At 50.8% G+C, this 5909-nt stretch overlaps 1 protein-coding gene across 3 annotated transcripts in view; it reads left to right on the top strand.

The window, feature by feature from the left end:
- The window catches only part of DAP3 (death associated protein 3), a 29756-nt gene that overhangs the window by 395 nt on the left and 23452 nt on the right, over positions 1 to 5909 (top strand). Inside the window, exon 1 of one of the 3 annotated variants that reach the window (XM_029936018.1) lies at positions 7 to 17. The exons of 1 other annotated variant lie outside the window; for it this stretch is intronic. The gene's annotated coding sequence lies outside the window, so the exon portion shown is untranslated. Of the gene's footprint in view, positions 1 to 6; positions 18 to 2143; positions 2366 to 5909 lie in introns of those variants that run through there. One more of the 3 variants, XM_029936019.1, reaches the window with a different exon arrangement.

The following is a 5909-nucleotide window of genomic DNA, read 5'->3' as shown; positions in this document are numbered from 1 at the left end:
GCTGGAGCCCCCGCGAGGTAGGGAGCGAGGGCGGGAGGGCCGGCGGGCTCCGCGCTGCGCACCGGCGCCGGGGGGAGAGCCCGCGCCGAGGCCGCCCGGCTCTCTTTGTGTTTTCCCGAGCCAGCCTGGATTGCTGGGCTTCCCAGCCCCGTCCGTACGCTTCAGGTTCCGGGGCGCCGTTTCGCTTCCCTCCCGGCTGGGTGATGCATCCTCACCCGCATCAGGCAGCCTGATGCCGGAGGGAGAAAACCGCGTCCTTCTAGTTCAGCGCCCGACTCAATGCCCCCTGGCTGCTGTGTCCTTCAGAAAGTAGTTTTTCTTCGTTATCGAAAAGAAAGGAAAGCCGGGGCGTGAAGATGAGCTGACCCCAAGTCGGCCTTCGGAGCTGGCGTCTGCACTGGGAGCGGGTCCGTGATGTAGAATCAGCGAGTCTTCCGCGGCCCTGGCCATGTAGCTCCGGCTCGGGGGTGCAGCGGGCGGTGTGTGTCCTGTCCCCCACCTCCGTAATAAAACGGCAGAACGAGGCCTGACACAGTTCGCAAAATTCTGCCCCACCATTTACTTTTTCTTGATGGTTGAATTCAGGGGAACTATGGACTGACTTTCAAAACCCAAATTTTGCCTACTTCTGGTGGCGGTTCGTCTCCTCCAGAGGCTAAAGCAGAATCGATTACGGGAGGGATCTCCCTGGGTTCCCCTTCCCTCCGCGTGTGCGGACTGCTGAGGACGTAGGGGCCACTGTGAAAATCGCTCTACTAGATTTCCCCTTACCACATTTCAGTGTATGGATCGGGTTTTGTTTGCTTGCCTTGTTTTTTTAAAGTAAAGAGGAAATGAACTCTAATTACTTCGCTATATATTGGGCTTTCACGAACCCCTTCAGGTGTACTTTGATCTTTCTGTAACTTCGTCACATATGCAAATGTCTTACCCTACCAACATTTTAAATTTGATGGCAGGGACGATGCCGAACACTCTTGTATTTTATAGCCCTAGTGCAGAGGGAGTCATGGAAATGTTGAAAGAATTAGGTACTTAAAGTCTGAGGACAGAAAGAGTGACCATTGTGGAATCCCTGCTTAATTCTTAAACGGCGCGTTGAGATAGATATCTTAATCCCCGTTTTACAGATGAGAAGCCTGAGGCTCAGAGAAGTCTAGTAACTTTACCTTTAGGTTTCACTCCTTTGTCTTAAAAACCTTTTTCAGGGACAGCTGAGTGTGGCTCAGTCAGTTAAGAACCGGACTCTTGATCTCAGCTCAGGTCTTGATCTCATGGTCCTGAGTTCAAGCCCCTGCATGAGGCCTTCATGCTGGGCATGAAGCCTAGATTTTTAAAAAGCCAAAAGGACAGCACAACTTCTCATCATGTCACATTGTCGTCATAGTAAACATTTGTCATCGTGGGCATAATTGCATGCTCTACAGAGAAAAAAGACCCTGAATGGAATTCCACTCCACCAGGATGTACAGTTATTTACAGTCTCTGCCTTCATCTTTTGTAAATTGTCAGCTAAGCATAGACAAGGTGATGCTTTGTTCTGTGTGTGCCCCGGTGCCTGCTGAAGTGTATTAGGTGCTCAGTAAAATCACCTTTTTGAACAAATGAAACCTGAGTTATTTGAACCAAGGAAGGTGTGGAAGACAATAACGGTCCCCCCAAAGACGCCCTTGTCCCAGTCCGCGGAACCTGTGGACATGTTTGTTGTACAGCAAGAGGGGATGAAGGACGAAGATAGACTAAGTTTGCTAATCAGCTAACCTTGAAATCGGGAGATTATCCCGGATGATCCGGTAGGCCCGCTGTAATTACAAGAGTTCAGAAAAGGTGGCCGAAGGGGACAGAAGAGGCCCTGTCTGGCTGCAGCGCTGTGGCAAAGGCTTGGCCGCTGTGCAGCTTTGAAGATGGAAGAGAGCCTCCCAGAACAGCAGAAGCCAAAAAACCAGGTTCTTGCTGGAGCCTCCAGAAGGAACACAAGCCCACATATGCTATGGTTTTGGACTTCTAACCCACAGAACTCTGAGGTGACAAACGTCTTATGCCACTAAGTTTGTGGTAACTTGTCCCAGCAGCAGCAGGATAGGAAGCTAATACGGAAAGGGGAGCCACATGGTGATTAACCCCTGGAGTACCTCCTGGGATTGGGGATTTACCCTTTAATTCAAATGAGGGTGTGGTTCACTTGAAACTCTGCTCTAAGCAAAGAGACGGCACTGGACAGAGCGGCCCACGTTTCCCGTATTTCCCTGCCGCTCTGCTTCGTGGCGCAGCCCCCCAGCTCAGGAGGCTGGGGAGCGGGGGCTCCGAGATAGTGCCGCCCCGCAGCGTCCGAGCTAAGCCCTGCAACTTGCCGGCTAGAACAGAAGTGAGTGAACGTTTGTTTCATGGTGCTTCCTTGCTGCGCTGTTGTCTAAATGCAGTTTAGATGAGCAGCAAGGGCACCCAGGGGGCTCGGTCAGTTATGCATCCGACTTGAGTTTGTGAGTTCAAGCCCCACATGGGGCTCCATGCTGACAGCTCAGCCTGGGGCCTGCTCTTAATTCTGTGTCTCCCCCTCTCTCTGCCCCTCCCCTGCTCACACTCTGTCTCTCTCTCTCTCTCAAAAATAAATAAACGTTAGGTAAGCAGGAAAAGCTCTTCACTATATACTTTAAAGTAAGGTTTCAGATGTTAAAAGGAATTTTTAAAGATAAATCTTAACTGGAATATCATCACGATTAATTTTACATTTGAAGTTGGGAGCCTGTGCTGTGTATGCATAATAGTCTGTAAACCATTTTCGGTTTAACGGGCAGAACTCTGAAATTTGGGGGTGGGGCCACCGAGCATTTAAACTCCTGCTTCAGGTGACGGATTGCCCTTTGGCAAAGTGGAAGTTGACTTTCCAGGCTGCATGGGTGCAAAGCCCAGCTCTCTTGGCCGTGAACTTGGGTAGAGACCTCGTAACACAATGTAAGATTTCCATACCACGGTCTCCTCCCTTTTAGAAATGAGGGAACAGATTCACAGAGTTTAAGTAAGTTGCTCAAGGCCACACAGCTATTAAGTAGGAGAGCCGGGATTCAATTTTCATCACTTAGATTCCAGAGTCCATGCTTTTAACCATTTTGTCATACTTGCCACTCTGTTTTCTCTCTAAATTGGACATATTACCTCCATCATAAGATTGTTGTAAAGGTAGAATATAAAACACTTAGAACAGTGCCTGACTTCTGGGAAGTGTTTGTGATGTGTCAGCCATTGCTGTCGTCGGAGCCCTAGTATTTTTTCTGATGGGCTTTAGTCACTGGAGGGAAGGGAATCCCAAAGCGACACCCCTTACTTCCGCCTTTGCCAGCGCTGCCCTTTGCCCTTCCAGGTGTCGGGACTATCGTTGGTCTCAGCTTGGTAAAAGTTAAGGTACGAGAGGGGGCAAATTCTGGGACACATACTCTGAGGGCCCTTGTTGTGCAGATAGGAAACGGGCTCAGAGAGAACGAAAAACAGGAGCTCTACAAGCTTAAAACGGTGTTATTTTTTCTGTAGAAAATGTGTGGAAGGTTCTCCTCTGAGAAACCAGAGGGCTTGTCAGATAGGCCTCAGGCGGGTGGGGCGCGGTGCTGGGACAGGACCCTGCATGGGTTACGGGGAGCCCCGCACTCACGTGCTTCGATGCAGCCAGATTTTCTCTGCGCAGAAGTATGATTCATGCAGAAAATTGTGTGTTAGCTTCAAATAATTCACTAAGGGTTTATTGACTTAATTTTACAAACTTTACTCTCTGCCTGGGTGAGAGCGATGGCTCAGAATCAGAAAGTACAGGAGACGCCACCGTCCCTTCCTGCCCCACAGGGACCTGGTTCCTGTCCCTGGGAGCAACCAGGGTCATCAGTTTTTGTATGTCCTTCAAAATATGGACCTTTTCACCAACAAATTGTGTATGTATTTTCCCCCTTTTACACAAACGATAGCTAACTAGTACACTGTTCTGTGCTTTCACCCCCCCCCACACACCTAATATACTTTGGAGAATTTTGCTCATTAGTATGCAGTGAGCAGCTGTGAGGGTGGTTTTGTTTTTAACCAGCTGCACGATAGTTCATTGTATGGGGGTGACACTGGCCCGCAGGGGACAGATGCCTAGTTCTGTACTTTCGTATCATATCAGAGCAGGGTTGCTGTTGAATAATCCTAGATACACCGCAATCTCTGTTTTTACCATGTCACTGTAAAATGGTTTGCTCAGGTCTCATAAAAAATTATTTCTAACTCGGACACGTTACTGAAGTCTGGACAGTTTTTACTCCATAAGCAGTATTACTAATATTGCTTACTGCTAATAACATGACAAATAAAAATCAAGAAAGTTACCTGCAACATTGGCACTTAAGTAGATTGGGTTATTTTTTGTACATCTTTATGCATTTCACTTCAGAAATGATAATCTAAATCTACAGCTGGGTTGAGGTCAATGCAGGGGTACCACTGAGCCCTAAAATTCTAGGTGTTAAGGCTGGACATGTGTCTTTACAGAGCATGCCTCTTGGGAGGGGGGCGGGGCTGGCTGGCTGAGTCAGTTAAGCACCTGGAGGTGCCACACCTGGAGCCGGGTCACACCTGGAGGTGCCTTCCTGGGAGCCGGGTCAAGTTTGCTGTCCTCACTGTGTCTCAAACGCCTCTGCTTCCATAGCCCTGATGCTGCTCCATGTATTCAAATTTGGGGAAATAGATCTAAGGAGGATCACAGAGGCAGCATAACTAGTTCTGTTTTCTCTAGTTGAAATATATGAAAAGGGTTTATATAAAAATTATAAGATGTATAAATTTACAATTATAAACTGACATTAGTCGTGGCCAGGGTCCTCTGAGACTCAGGATTTAGAACATCTTTCTTGACCTCCATGGTCACCTTGACATCAGAGGAGGGGCGCGGTGCTGCCGGGCGTCCCCTGCCCGGCACAGGATGGTTCTGAGGCCCCGGTCCGGTCTCTGCTCAGTAGCACCCTCCCCACCCCCTAAGCTGTGACAACCAAAAATGCTTCCAGACGTTACTAAGTGTCCCCGAAAATTACCAGTTGAGAGTCTCCGGTTTAGAAAATGAACTGCTGGTCGTCAGGAAATCCGTGTCGCCTCAGCAGAGAAGAAAGTTGTGGCCGACCCTCCTGTGTGTCCAAGTCCCTGGTGGGAAATCAAGCCACCGCCACATGCATGCATCCTGTCTTCATTGGAGGAGAGCGTTCAAAGTCTCGAGTGATCCATCGGTGGGGCCGTCACACCGTGTCCAGGAGGGAGACCGTCCCGCAGCTGGCGAGCGGGGATGGCCCCTCGCCCGTCTCTGCGCCGCCCGCCGAGCTGCCCAGCCTCGTGTCCCTGCCGAGGTGGCACCGCCCGGGATGTCCACGCCACAGGGTCCGCTCACTTCCGGTCTGTCTCTGGAACTTTTCCGGTATTTTTAAGGCGACCTGTGACGAGTGACGTCTGACGGTCCTGCTGTGCCTCAGGCGCCACCAGGGGTGCCCTGTATGACGGGGTACGTGACAGACGCTCCGCCGTCGGCCATGCCCGTCCTCTCCTGCCCTCCACCTCCCTGTTCCCTGCGACACGCAGCGGTGACATCGGCAGAGGTGATCACGGATGACAGTGGCCACTCAGTGCGCAAGTGAATGGGCGTCTCACGTCTGTCACCTTAAATCAAGAGCTCGCGGTGATTCAGCACAGGGGGAGGCGAGATCCACTGACGCTTAGGCCTCCCGAGCCAACCGTTGGCCGAGTTGTGAACGAGAGAGAAGGTTCTTGAAGGAAAGTGGAAGTGCCGGTCCAGGGAACACGCGGACGGTACGAAAGCCAAACGGCCATCCTGCCGATGCAGGGGGAGTCTGGGTGTCCAGACGGAGCACCAAGTGCGGCGTGGGGCCCAGAGCGAGGCCCGG

This window comes from Suricata suricatta, chromosome 3 (assembly GCF_006229205.1).
Source record: "Suricata suricatta isolate VVHF042 chromosome 3, meerkat_22Aug2017_6uvM2_HiC, whole genome shotgun sequence".
Classification (NCBI taxonomy): Eukaryota; Metazoa; Chordata; class Mammalia; order Carnivora; family Herpestidae; genus Suricata; species Suricata suricatta.
The sequence above is the reverse complement of the archived record's forward strand: the minus strand, read 5'-3'. Positions and strand labels throughout refer to the sequence as shown.